Raw genomic sequence first — 15,400 nt, forward strand, 5'->3', positions numbered from 1 at the left:
ACTTGGCAAAAGGAAAGTGACCTTCATCTTGTGAATTGCCAGCAAATCAGAGAGTGAAAGAGCCAAATGGGCCAACAGAGGTCATTGAGTTTATACCCCATTTTATATCTCAGGAAAACTAAAGACCATGAAGGTTAAGTGACTTGGCTGAAGTGACATAGTGTGCTGAGCAAAGCTGTTCAAGGCCTGGCTGGCAGAAAAAGACTGCTTTTACCCTTCCTGAAAGGAAAATGACATCTCTAGTCATTTACATTGCAGTAATGACTTCTCACTCTCTACTGTATCAGTTTCCCTATGTGTGGAGAACAAATCTGGGGACCGATTAAGAATGTGATGTATTATATTTGTTCTCCTCTTGAAAATAAAATATTATGGGGAGAAATCATAGGTTTGGAAATATGCAGGTAACAACAGTTCAACTTCATGAATATATCACCACTGTTTTATCTGAGAGCCTAAATACTTAAAGATTGAGAAAAAGGCTAAAATCCCTCAATGTTCTTTTATCTTAAGCTTTTTTAAAAAAGATTTTATTTATTTATTTGACAGAGATCACAAGTAGGCAGAGAGGCAGGCAGAGAGAGAAGGGGAAGCAGGCTCCCCGCCGAGCAGAGAGCCCAATGCAGGGCTTGATCCCAAGACCCTAAGATCATGGCCCAAGCCATAGGCAGAGGCCCAACCCACTGAGCCAACCACGTGCCCAATCCTTCAATGTTCTTGAAGAGAAATAGGGTAAGGATTGTTATCAACATGGGTTACATTTGATGGTAGAAAACAGGCTAAGACTCAACATTACCGTGATGGTGGTAATGTTGGAGAGAAGCTCGCAAGGACAGCTTTGGAAAGTAAACACATCTCTCAAGCTGTCCAATGGCTGTGAAGCTATTCCTTGGAATGCTGAAGTGATGGAAGAACCAAGTCACCAAGTACCAATCACTAAAGAATAATATTCCCAGCATGGGTGAACACAGAGAGTCATGAATTTGATGGCAAATGAGTGGAAACTGTAAGTAGTAATCTGAGCATTTTAAGCTTTTCTGTCAGCAATGGAATAATAGCCAAAGCATTTCAAAGAACACAAATATCCAAACAAAACCAAAAAAGTCATCAAAGGAAAAGTCTACTTCTTGAAATATAAGTGATAAGATCAATATATAAATTAGCAGAAGAGGCTAACTCAGATGGTACTGTTTTATAGAGGAAAAACAATATGACATGAGGTTAACATATTAAAACTTAAAATACATACTAACGAGAGAACAAACCCAATTGCTGCCATAACAACCTGGCTGAATTGTTTAATTTGTAAACACTTTCTGGTATTGGTAAACACTTCAGTATGAAGTAGCTATTTTGATCAAAGCTTTATAGATACACTAAAGCTTCACTCTGTAGACTCCTTAAAATTTGGTCACTCTAGATGCCATTTTTTCAGTATAACAAAGGAGTTACCTTTCTAAGTAGCAATACAGCCTATACTTTCTTACATTTAACATTCTGACAGAAAATCATTCTAAAATACATTAAACTTTATGAGGCCTTCCTTAAAAGTACATTGGGCATAATGTAATTTTCCTTGATGACCCAGAGTCATCATTGTGAATATTAATTATCATATGGTGCTGTAATAAAATTATTTCTGTAAGGTCCTCAGAAATGTATGTTTTCTATTGCCCCTAGAATGACAGAATGTCAGAATTAAGCGGGACTTGAGAGTTTGTCCAGCTTTCTTAATTACAGATAAGGACACTAATGTCAAGAGAGGGGTGATGTGATTTAATTAAAGGTACATAAGCAGTGACCTACCCCAGGTCTCCCAACTTCTTATACAGAGTCCTTTCAATTCCCCCACATCCTATACCACAGTCTGTGTTTTCATTAGTTTTTTTTGCCTATTGTTTTATGGTTTTCTCTCCTGCTTGCTATGTTCTATGCTCACTCACGTCACTGTTGCCGGTGATAATCTCCCCACCCCCGTAACTGTGCACTCTGATGAGTTCTGGCACAGTGAGGAGTGCAGGGAACCCATAGTCCTCAGAGGGTGATGGCTACACTTTGGGTTCTGGGGAACGCCTGGGTAAAATTTAGGAGAGTGATCTAAATTTTAGAAAGGAAATTAACCTGGACCCCAGCCAGGGGGTCTAACCAAATGTTGGACTTGAAGTTATGGAGCCAAGTGGGGAAGGGGTGCAGGAACCAAAAATGTCAAGCATGAGGTGTAGAAGGAGCAAGCTATGGGAGGTAGCCTAGGTGCATTCAAAGGACAAAGACTCTGTTCGTTTAACCTCATTCTAGGGTGACTATATTTTGAAAGTAAATATAATGGGTGGGAGAGAGAGTCCCTGCTTCTTAGTACAGCCCCTCGACCAATCCAAATTGGGCCTGACTTAGGAAAGAACCCATCCCTTGGATGGTTGGACGTGGGTCTCATTGAGATGTGAATGAATGACCTGAGGAACTTAAGCAGGGGTAATAGACATTATGATGTAGAAGGCATGGGGCCTGTGGTGGTTCAGAACTCTTATTTGTTTACTTCTTGGTAACAACTTTTCCTGGCCTTGTCCCAGAGGCCTGAGATTTAAAAACAAATTCCAGATGAGTGAGGTGTTACCTTTGCTTTGGTTTCCATGTCAATAAACAGACCAGGCAACAACCCAATATAGCGGCAGAAGGGAAAAGAGCATTTTAAAAGCCATATATTTGAACCTGTTTTAACAGGATGGCAAATTCTTACTTTCTGAAAGAATTGGCCCTTTGTCTAAAATGAGGTGACTAAGGCTTTCAGGGGGTAAAGGACTTGTCCAGGGTGATACAATGGCAAGCCATTGCCTCTGATTAAAATGATCCAGTATTAGAGTCCTACACTCCAAGGGGTGGTCATAGGTCAGGTTTTATCATCTCAGAGAGGAAACTGCTCCCCAGGTGGTACACAGAGCAGAATCTGCTGTGCTTTCTTTCTCACTCTTTTCTGTAGTGGCAGAAGGAAGGTTTGCTTTGCTGCATAGTCTGGAAGAAAATTGGTATTCTCTGTAGAAACAGACAGGATGATTCATGCTGTGCGGTACGTAATTAAGGTCTGTGAACTGAAAATGAGCAAACCAAGATGTTAGTAATCTTGGTAGAAGAGTGGTTCAAGAGGGTAGCCTACCTCATTCTTTATTGCATCCTTTGAGGTAGGAAAGTTACCTTCTCTAAGATAAGGGGATGTACCTAGAATAGAAGTTATTTTCAAGTTTTTATCTCTCCTACCTCATGATCTCTCAGTTCTAGCACAAAAAAAGTACGTTCATATATATGAATCTTTTATTTCATTGTCAAGAAACTAGGTTTTTCTCTTATCCTCTGTGCTTTGAAGAGGTTCATTCAATCCTAACTACTGAGGCCTTACAACTTACTAGAGGACCAAACACTTCAAAGCCACATATTAAGACAACGTGGTTCCTTGCTTTCACAAAAGTCCACAGTCTAATTGGAGAAACAGAGATGTAATTAAATTACATGTGTACTTACCTGGCTGTGCCTGCCACTCTGGCTAACATGGTTAAATTTCGTAATTCTAGTCTCCTCAAGTATAAAATGACAATAACATTTACCTTGCCAATCATGTTATAAGTATGAAAGAGTCAATGTATATAAATCATTGAGTAGTTTGTTTGGCATATATTAGGCATTTCTCCCTAATTAGAAAGTGCCAACATATGGGGTGCCTGGGTGGTTTAGTTGGTTAAGTATCTGGCTTCTGATTTTGGCTCAGGTCACAATCTCAGGGTTATGAGATGGAGCCCTGCCTTAGCCTCCATGCTGGGAATGGAGCCTGCTTAAAATTCTCTCTCTCTCCTCTCTCTGCCCTTCCCCGACCCTCCCTATAAACGAACAAACAAATAAATACATAAATACATAAGATAAAAATTTTGAAAAAATTTAAAAAGTGACAACACAAATTTATAAGTGTTCCAATCAAGGAGTGACACCAAGTAGGAAGGACAAAGGAAAGAGGAAGCTATTCTTTCTACAAGTGGACATTCATTACTTTAGGACTACCTGTCCAATTTCCTTGGATAATCTCCCATCCACCATGCTCAGCCATGTGTTTCTGAGGGAGTTTATACATTTCAGTTACATGGCATGGCAAGTAGCCTTTTCAAAGCTTCAGCAGAGTCTGGGTTACAAAGGGAGCCTAAATACTAAATTACAGTGCCTTAAAAAATGGAAAGTATTAGTGGGGCTTTTTCCTTTTATGATTTCCTCTCTGAGATTGCACAGAAGTAAGAGGGAGGAGAGAAAGGAGGGTGGAAAGATACAGCAGGAAGCTAGAATCCATCGTAAAAATGTCCAAGGGACATTTTATGGCAAGGGTTGGCTAGTGTAAAACATAAAACATTGCATTGCTTGTATTTAAGGATGGTGAGTCTTTCCCATCTCCTCAAACCTGTTATAATTCATCCTGCACACAACGGGATTGTGTGTTTCTAATTATATTATTATTATTATTATTATTATTTCTGACAAATGAGGCAAGTAGAGCTCTGTATCTGTGTTGACACAGAATGGAACTCTCACATTCAAGGATTGGTACATTGATCTGCAAACTAAATTCAGCTGAAGCAGAAGCTTCAGGGACATATGGCCAAGAGAATGTCCATGACACATGGCAAACTTCAAAAAGTTGGATGGCAAGAGGCACAAGGATATGGAATAGTGATTTGAGCCAATTTTATCTATGTTTGAGGAAAGAGATCCCCTGGCTGATGCTGAGGTTTTATTTTAAGTCCTTTTCAGGTCCATTTGAACTCTGATGCAATAGACAGTTTGAGTCCCTTGTTTAAATCCCTGCTCTCATTCTGAACCAGCAGCATATAACAGCCAAACTGTGGGGGGACCATTTCAGACGAGTAGCAATTGACTAAGCACCAACTAATTAGGTCACGGGGTTTCTACCACAAAGTCACAGGGAAGTTGTGAAACATTCTCTGAAATAATATAATTTAGGTGAGGAAGCTATTTGAGATCAAATGTTTGTGGCATCATACGATGCTATGTGAGCTCTTAGGAGCACACTGTTTCCATCTCGATGGGCATGTGCACCACCCAGAGATTTTGTTCAAATGAAGATTCTGAGGAGCAAGTCTGGGATAAAGCCTGAGTTTCTTCATTCCTACCAGTCCCCAGATTGTGTTGAGGCTCCTGGTCTGGGGTCCACACTCAGAGCAGCAAGGCTAAGTCACCTCATGAGATAACAATAGAGGCACCTGACATTCATTAAGTAAGTTAACCCCATCATAAATAACCCTCCTTGAAACTTGAAGTCTCTTGGGGAACAAAAAGAAGGTTCTTACTGGAACTCTGCACCAGCTATCAGAAGACAGTGTCAGAGAAATGAGATTCCTACAGTAGATTGGTACGTAGAGGCTTTTGAGCATTTGGCAGGCCTCCCATATTACCGAAACCCAGGGATCTGCCTGGAAAGTATAACACCAAGGACTAGAGAGAAATTAGAGAAGGAGCAACATTGACTTTCAGAGAAATATACAGAGTATAAAGAATAAAACTAATGATTGCTACTATTTGTTTAATGTTTATCATCTGTCAGGCACAGGTTTAAGTATTTTATCATTTGATTCTTAATATCATGGTAACTCCTTGAGGCAGGAATAATTGTTATCTTTATTTTAGAGATGAGTAAAATAAGATTCAGAAAGGGCAAATTACTTGCTCAAGGTCACACAGCTGTTTGAACACAGTCCTGCTTTGCACTGCATGCTCACAAACCCCTATGCTCCCTCCATCTTCAATCTCTACTGCTCCACCAAAACAGATTTTGTTATGGATACCTCCATGGAGGTCTCCATGATTCAAGACATAATGGACATTTTTGGTCCTCTAAGGAACACTGGTTGCTCCAGGCCCTCCTTCTTTCTCTGAGTACTATCTTCCCCTGATTTTCAGAGCATCAACTCTCTTTGTTTCTGTTCAATTTCCCAAGAATTACTGTCAGTTTCTTTTCAGTATCCTTCTCCCTTATCAGGCCACTAAGGCTGGGATTCCTCAGGGCCAAGGCAGAGTCTCTCCTGCGTGTCTGTGTTGTAGTTTCTCTCAATAGACAGTATTGACCATTTCTCGGATTATCACCTCTACTCAGATGACTGTAGCTCTCCACTCTCTTCCAAAGTCTAGACTCAAGTATCTAAGATGATGCCTTTATTTGTATGTCTGAAAGTTAGGTCAGATGCATTCTACAACTAAGCTCAAGATGGCTGCCTCCATCTTCTCTCTCCACACACCTTGTAGCAGAGGCTGCTGTCTGTGTCTTACCCATAGCCCTCTGGCTTTATTATTTCAGTTCCTACCCCCAACTTCCAACTTGCAACAGTTGGAATTCTTGTCTGAAGAAATGGAGCTCACTCTATTTCATATGGCAAGTAGAGGTGACAGAGAATTGATGTCCATTAGTCAGCTAATAACTGGCAGGAGAAGGGCTTGGGCATAAATACCTCAGTTCCTTTTCTTTTTAGGTGGGATAACTCTGGGGGCACAGGTTCCATACTGGCTTCTAGAGTTCCCTAACAGGAATGAGCTATTATACTCCATAGAAATTCCTTGAAAATATCTCTTTTATGACCTACCTCCCCTTCTCTGTCTCATTTGTTCACTGCCCCATTAGCATTTCCTGGGATCAGCTCCCAAGCAAGCCACTTAACTTTAAACCTGTTTTGGGCTCTGCTGCTGGAGAAGATCACACCAATATACACTTTCCACCTGATTTTCTTCAAGTCCTCCCTTCTCAATGAATGGGTGTACCATCATCCTAATTCCACTGGCTGAAAACCTTTCTGTTTCCTTATACCCCAGATCTACTATCAATAAAACCTACAAATCATATCCTTTCTATAGCTTCAAAGTGTCCACTGCTCCATCTCCTTTTTCCCCTTCTATTCCAATCACTGTCATTTCTCATTTGAAAAGGTAAAAAATCAAAACAAAAACCAAACAAAAAGTACCTCTGTCTTCCATACCTACTCTTGACCCCCCCACAAATCAGTGTACAGCAAGAATATTGTACAAACTTTCTCATGTCACACTCCCCAAGTCCCCCCTACTTAAACACTTTGGTGCCTTTTGGTGGCTTTTAGGTTAATGATAGACAAGCCTAACCAGAAGACAAGACACAGAGGGATTTTTTTTTTTTTTTTTTTTTTGCTTTCCTTTCCAGTTTCATTTTGCTTCAAACTAGCCCACACCCTGGGCTCCACCCAGTCTGAACTTCAAAACTATGCTTTTGTACTTTCAAACTCTCTAATGGATTTCAGTGAAGTGTGAAAACAATTTATTTCATCAGGATCAGCATTTTATTTTAATGAAATGGGAGAAGAAAAACACATCAGTGTTACTTGTTAGAATCCCCATCCTCCAATTATATGTGTACTGTATCATGATGAAAAACCCATTTGTAACCAACTATCACACTCAGAAGAAGTTTGGAAAATCATGCCTTAAGCATGCTGTGTTCTCTCCTGCCACGGAGCCTCAGCAGATGCTGGTCCCTCTGCCTGGAGAGCTTTGCCCTAATTCTTTGCCTGGGAATTCTTAGGCACCCTCCTAATATCAACTGCATCCATGCTGGGCTCCTAAGGACCTGGTGAAAACCTCTCCTGTAGGCACATAGGTAAGGAGAATTCTACCTACTCACTGGGGAGGGTTAAAAGTGAAACCCATGAAAAATCAACACATTAGGCTGCAGGATGGTTACCAACCATATTGAGGCAAAAGATGTCTGGGGGAGAGGGCAGGTAGTAGAGCCTACAGAAGTTCCTAAAGCCATCAGACGGCATCCATAGGTCTTACACAGGACATTCTGGCATACTGGGAAGGACAAATTGGAGGCTGAGAGAATAGGGCAAAGATAGTGTATTTAGAAAGCTAGTCAGAAGCCCAGGTGAGATCTGGTAATCATATTTGTAAAGATAGCAGCCCTCACGTGGAGAGGAGAGCAGACCAGAAAAATGTCAAGGAGGGAGAATCTGTAAGACTTAGTTATGGTGCAGTCTATCTCATGTATTTATTAGGCCCTAAAGAGTTGTAAATGGGCATTTTACAGTTGATTTATCTAGTCTTCAGAGCCAACTTATTTGGGTGAGGGCATTGAGGCTGCTTGAAAAAAAAAATTTTTTTTAAACATTTCTGTTTCTGCTCACTGGCAGAAAGTACATATATTTATTTTTTCCTATTTGGTGAGAGCAGAGAGTTCTTAGCTGTAGGTGACCTGTGGAGGCACACAGACCTGAGATGAGAGATGGGACGAATTTAAACCTCTTAGGTGTGGACAAAAAAACTGAGGCTCAGAGCTTCACTGGCTTGCAAGCTGGGAGCCCCAGCTGCAATCAGAACCCAGAACTTCAACAGCCAGAGGATGGCTTTGTCCATAAAGCCATGCACAGTCAAAGGTATAGTTCCTGAACAACACCCATGGGAGTCTCCTCTTTCCACACCAGCAAGACCAGGAGACTTTTCTGGTCCACCAAGTCGGTTCTCTTTCCCCTGCTGCCAAATGAGTTGGGACATCACCACATCCCACGGCCCCTCCAACACTAAGGTGGGTATTGCTGGGCTCCCTGACTCCAGAAAGAAGTTCAACTTGTATGAAAACTAAAGAAAAACAGTTACCACTTATTAAATGAAGACATGGATTACAGTTATGGTAACAGAAATAGGAAAAAGAGAAAAATGTTAGAGGCAATGTGAAAAAAAGGTAAAAGAACTTAATGTCTGACAAGGTATGAGAGATAAAGAGAAAAGAAGAAGTAAGGAAGAACGCAAGACTTGTAGACTGGGAAGAAAGCAGGTACCACTGACCAAATGGGGTCACCGGGGAAGGAGACATAGCCCAGGTCACAGAGAGAAAGACCATTAGCTCAGTCTGGGGTAAGTTCATTTTGACAGGAGGGCAGGATATGCATGTGGAGATTTCCTGCTGATGTGTCATTTGGGAAAAATGTTTTATATCACCTGAGACAGTTTTATTTCCACTTTGAGTCAGAAAGGTGAGCTTAGCAGTTATAGCAAGAAGAATAAAGGCCTAAAGAGGTGCACAAATTGCCGAGGAAAGTATTGATTGCAGTTTTGATCATCTAAGCTGATACCTGGGAAATGTGCTCTATCTCCCCATATATATAGGCAGGAGAGGAGAAGACAGAGGGCCGAGAAGGGCTCTTTCTTCTCTTTTCACTGATGTATCAAAACCAATACCACACAAAACTGTCCTGCTGTTACCACTGGGAGCCGGCAGCCAGACTCTGGTTTTATACCCGAGTCTGGTTTTCACGTAGCTGCTCAGCCTGAGAGAAGCTTTCAAAGAGGCTGCCTGGAGCAGTTGATGGTGCAAGGGGGGACATCTTCATAGGCACTCACAGCTGCTGACATCGCTGGAGGAAGGCTGGCAGTTTGCAGGGCAGGGCTGCTGACAGAAAAAATTGGGGAGAGGTATAGTTGTGAAGAGAAGAAAACCAAGAAAGGGTTAAAGTTGGAGCTGATTTTAGGTTCAGATGTTAAGATTGACACAGACAAGAGGCAAAGAGGAAGAGTGTGTAAAGCTCTGTTACTTCCCAGAACTGCAATTTCTGTGAAAGTCAGACTCACCACAGAGAACTGAAGAGACACAAAGGTTTTGAAGTTCATCTAGTTCTCCCTCCCCCACCTCCCACAAACACACAGACCCACGGCTTCCACAGAGGAAGTGACTGAGCCAGAGGGGTCACATGACCTGCTGGTGGTCACACAGGCAGCTGTCAGTGGTAGGGTCTGGCTATACGCTCAGGATTGCAGACACCCACTCGAGGGTTTTTTCTTAATGTCCACACTACATCACAAAGCCCACCCTTGCTGGGTAAACATAAACCCCCAAATTGTGGAGAGTCATTATGGTATTTGACAAATAGAATAAATTATAAAGGTAGTGGTGGGAAATATCTATGATGAAGAATAAGATGGAATTGATATAACTCACGTGCCAAATAATATATAAAAACGGAATTCAAGTCCCCAACATAGGTCTATCAGAGATAGTAGTGTTCCCCACTGCACCGTTCTCTAACATCTGTTCCTGCAGAGCTCTGGTCTTGTCTGTGGGCCCAGTCCCCTACCTCCCTTTCTCGGTTCTGGTTCTTTCAGAGCCACAAGGAATGCTGAACAGGTTGTGCAGCAACAATGTCAACACCATTTCTAAGCTTTGTATTTGAAACATGACCTCTCCAAGCTGGTGTGGCCTCACTCCCCTGTGCTTCTACCTCTAAGACTCAACTTCCTTAGCAGGCTCTAGATCCACATCCCTAGTATCCACCAAGACAACCATAATTGCCCTTTTCAATCTTAAAATGTTGTTCCCAGTCTTTCATTCTGAATTCTACACCCTATACCTACACCCATCACCTCACACTTCTGGAAGAGCCCATAGGCACTAATCATGGCACCATTCCTCCATCATCTTCACAACCTTCACTCCCAAATTTCAAGACCATCCTGTGGCCACAGGCCACTCATTGCCTGTTCTGTCCCTTGTGGCTTGCTATCCAGGCTGACCCTGCTCTGTCCTCTGGGTTCACAACATTTATTTGTCCTTGCCCCCTACCTTCCCTCCCCTCCCCATCTTCCAAAATTAATAGTCCTGGCCCAAATAAGACACTGACAACAATTTAAATTTGGCAACAGAAAATAAGAAAAGAAGGAAGATGATAGCTAAATGTTGAGGAAATAGGGCTGCATCTAGAAACAAGTATTAATAATATACCTGAATATAAGGCCTAAAGGTGAAGAAATTATGCAATCCATAGGAATTATTCAGGCTAGACTAGGTTGCTACTCTTAACAAATTTACCTGGAAATCTCAGTGAAATAACATAAGAAAGTTTCATTTCCTCCTCCTCATAAATATGCAATGGGTGTTGAGAGGTGGTGGAGAATTTGCTCTATGTAGGAGTTAGGAACCTGGGTTCAAGGAGGCCTCAGTTTCTTGAAGATTCATCATTAGGGGCAACTCCCTCTCTTTATTTCCTGGCAGCTGAAGAGAGACCCAAGGATCACAAGGGGGTTTTCATAGTCTTGACCTGGAATTAACACATATTACCTCCTCTCACTGCTCATCAGCTAGAGATGGGCCCACGTGTCTCCCATCTCCAAGGACTCAGAGCAGCCCTACTTCTCCATGCAGCCCAAAGGAGGGGGAAAGTTGAGACCCAGAATGCTAGTGGTGTCCGAGGCACAGTAAGTCTGTCATTGTGGCCCTCCAATTCTTGCAGTGGTTGGTTAGCTAAAGGGCAAATGCCCTCAGAGTTATGATAACGCTCCTCATATTTGGCTGACAAAAAGCAAACTTTTTTTTGCAGTGAGATGTAAAGAAATGAATATGTTCTCACTGACTGATGAAATGACAGGATGTGTGTTAATAGCCAGAGAAAACCTAAGGTAGCAGAGTGGTTATGCTGCCACCATTTTATTTTACTGTCTGTTTTTGCTTGTTTTATTTTTATAACTTGAGGAGCATTTTTCTAATGTTAGTTTTTAATGCATACCTTGTATTTAATGAACCAAGATTAAAAATGGAGCATTTACCTCTCATTTTTATGAGTAATTGCATGTAATATTTGAGAGCATAAAAGAATAAGGATGTCTTATTGAAAGCAACTTGTAATCTATAAAGAACTCCCCAAACTCAACACACACAAAACAGATAATCACGTCAAAAAATGGGCAGAAGACATGAACAGACACTCCTCCAAAGAAGTTATACAAACGGTTAACAGACACATGAAAAAATGTTCATCATCCTTAGCCGTCAGGGAGATTCAAATCAAAACCACACTGAGATACCACTTTACATCAGTTAGAATGGCCAAAATCAACAAGACAGTAAACAACAAGTGTTGGAGAGGATGTGGAGAAAGGGGAACCCTCTTACACTGTTGGTGGGAATGCAAGCTGGTGTAGCCACTTGGAAAACAGTGTGGAGATTCCTTAAGAAATTGAAAACAGAGCTACCCTATGACCCTGCAATTGCACTACTGGGTATTTACCCCAAAGATACAGATGTAGTGAAAAGAAGGGCCACCTGTACTCCATTGTTCATAGCAGCAATGGCCACAGTCGCCAAACTGTGGAAAGAACCAAGATGCCCTTCAACAGACGAATGGATAAAGAAGATATGGTCCGTATATATGATGGAGTATTATGCCTCCATCAGAAAGGATGAATAGGGGCGCCTGGGTGGCTCAGTGGGTTAAAACCTCTGCCTTCGGCTCGGGTCATGATCCCAGGGTCCTGGGATTGAGCCCCGCATCGGGCCCTCTGCTCCGTGGAGAGCCTGCTTTCTCCTCTCTCTCTGCCTGCCTCTCTGCCTACTTGTGATCTCTGTCTGTCAAATAAATGAATAAAATCTTTAAAAAAAAAAAAAAAGAAAGGATGAATATTCAACTTTCATATCAACATGGACGGGACTGGAAGAGATTATGTTGAGTGAAATAAGTCAAGCAGAGAGAGTCAATTATCATACGGTTTCACTTACTTGTGGAGCATAAGGAATAATATGGAGGACATTAAGAGATGGAGAGAAGTGAGTTGGGGGAAATCGGCAGGGGAGACAAACCATGAGAGACTGTGGACTCTGAGAAACAAACTGAGAGGTTTGGAAGGGAGGGGTTTAGGGGGATTGGTGAGCCTGGTAGTGGGTATTGAGGAGGGCACGTATTGCATGGAGCACTGGGGGTGGTGCATAAACATGAATTTTGGAACACTGAAAAAAATAAATTAAATTAAAAAAAACAAAAAACAAAAAATAAAGTGTACCCATCTCAACCAAAAAGAAGAAAAGAAAAAGAAAAGAAAAGAAAAAGAGAAAAAAGAAAAATGAAAGCAACTTGTAGTTTCTCCATATGGAACAGGGTCCCAACTAGTAAAATCATACCTATCAGTTTATCAATATATTTTGTGGATTAATTCTAGAGTGCCACCTGCACATTTTTACATATTGAAACTTTTAATCATAGGCCTTTATAACAAACCAAGGATAATTCAACACATGTATTAATTATGACACTAGTTTGCCTAGACCTGGAATTAACTTTAAATGCTCAGTGCATAAACTGAACATTTTGCAAAAAGTACACCAAAATAATGAGAAAAGAAAGCTGTTGAATTACTCTTTATTATTGCTTCCTCTTGTTCCTCATATTACATGTTGAAAATCTTTTGAGTTATTTATTTACATTTAACTCACAGAGATAGCTTTTATACCCACTAAAATAAAGTCTACAGTAGGATTAGTGTGGCTGTCACTCTGCTCATCAGTTTTCCTGGAGACACCTGGGTGGTGTACGGGGATTGGACTCCCCCCAGCATCCTCACCTCTCATAACATCACATCAGAGGAGAAGCAGGAAATACAAGTAAAGAAATATTTTTTCCTCTGACTTCACAAAATGGGGTGATGCAGCAACATTTTCTTTGTGGAGATGACCCCAGAAGTGTGTTGACAACATTTAACCCTCAACATTGCAAGCCTGTAGTTTGTAAGACATCTTCTGAAAGCCCTTCTGCCACAGCCCTGTACCTCTTCTAAACACACCTAACCCCCCATGGGAATGACAGACTTGTCCTGTCCTCTCTTCTACAGCTGTGAGGACAGCCAGTCCTGTGTGTGTGTGGCATTTAAGATCTTCCTAATCCTGAAAGCTCATAAATGCTGGTATTGATTTTTAAAAAAATCAGCCTCACACAGGTTGACAAAACCTTTACTCTCATTTTGCTAAAAACTGAAGTGATCTTTTTAATATCCTGCTTTTATATAGGGAATAGTTGCCAAACTAGAGAAAAATACTTAGGACAACCAAACTGAAATTCAACAGAATATATAAAGTAGAGCTAAACTCACTAATGGAATAACTCACTTATTTGCAGAAGATATAAAATTAAATTTTTTTTCATCAGGTCCACTAAAAGACAAATTTTCTTTTTAAATTACAAATCTCTACTCACTAATTTTTCTAAATATATTCTCTGGTGGGTAAGAGTGTACTACTGCTTAAAAATGATATCTGAGATGAAATAAAAATACACTTCTGAAATAGAAATCAACTCACAAATTTTTTTTTACTTGAATTGATACCCATTTTATAAATGGAAACACTGAATGAGAAAATTCATATGACTGTTTCTAAAGTTGATTTGTGAATGGAACAAGAAATAGAATACTTTCACCCTAACTTTAATTCAAGTGTCTGATTCAAGTTTTGTTGGCACTCTTCCTGTTCTAAAGGACTGTAACAACCGAAATGCTTGTTTGTGCACACATTGTAAGAGAGATTCTAACTAAAGTCTAAAAAACATCTTTTTTTTTTTTATCAAAAAGTTTCTATGTACATTTCAAATCTCCAGCATCATGTCTAGGTTTCTTCTTTTTTTTTTTTTTTCTTTCTCTTTTCTTTTTTTTCCTTGAGATTCTCACAGGGGAAGAAAAGAAGGAAAATGAGATTTCATCAGAGGACAGTTCTGACCTAGAAAGAGGGAAGGAAGACCTTTAACATGAAGAACATCAGAGACAGATGTTTAAAAAGGGGGAGTTAAGGGATATTAATATGTTATTTTGCATCACGTGGATGTAAAGAAAAAGTTACCAAGTTTTTTGTTGCTTGAACAAGGACGAGGATTTTCTTATAAGGCTCTGAAATGTTTTATGGTTGGAAAGTAATGTGAAAAACAATAACTTTTGGCACTAAATGATTGGTATAAGGCTCACCACCTTCAATAAAAAGATGCTTCTGTTCAATTTCCAGTCACATCAAATTCTCATTATAAGCAGCTAAATCCCATCTCTTCATGAACCAGACTATATCAAAAGTAGCAGCTTTATGCATTAAGTTTTGCAACATACACTTACATCCCATATATCCCAGGTCACAAAGCAAATTCTATGACCTTTTCCCCTTGGTGAATGACGGGCTTGGATGCTAAGCTTCAGTGAGGCCACAAACAGGAAAGCACTGTGACCAAGGTGTCCTCAAAAATAAGAAAGAAATTATGTTGCTTCTTAGAAATAGAAATGTCCAGTTCCCAAGTGCTTGCATAAAATCCATTTTTGTGTTAAAGAAAAAAAATTAAAGATTGCTGAGAGTTTAATCCAGAATCCATGAGGAGGAAAATTAGAGAAATAAGGCTAAAAAAAAAAAAGAAGTCCCTAGTGTAGGAAACTTAAAAGCCTACTTAATAATTTCCATGCCCTTCTTGCATCTCATGTTATTTGCAAATATCAGATATTGCTAGATTTCCTTCTAAGGTCTGGTGAGAAAATGAAATTAAATGCCAATAAAGTTAAAGTTCCCAGACTGATCATGAAAATCAGGACAGGAAGGCACAGACTC

The sequence above is a fragment of the Martes martes genome (genome assembly GCF_963455335.1).
Source record: "Martes martes genome assembly, chromosome: 2".
NCBI lineage: Eukaryota > Metazoa > Chordata > Mammalia > Carnivora > Mustelidae > Martes > Martes martes.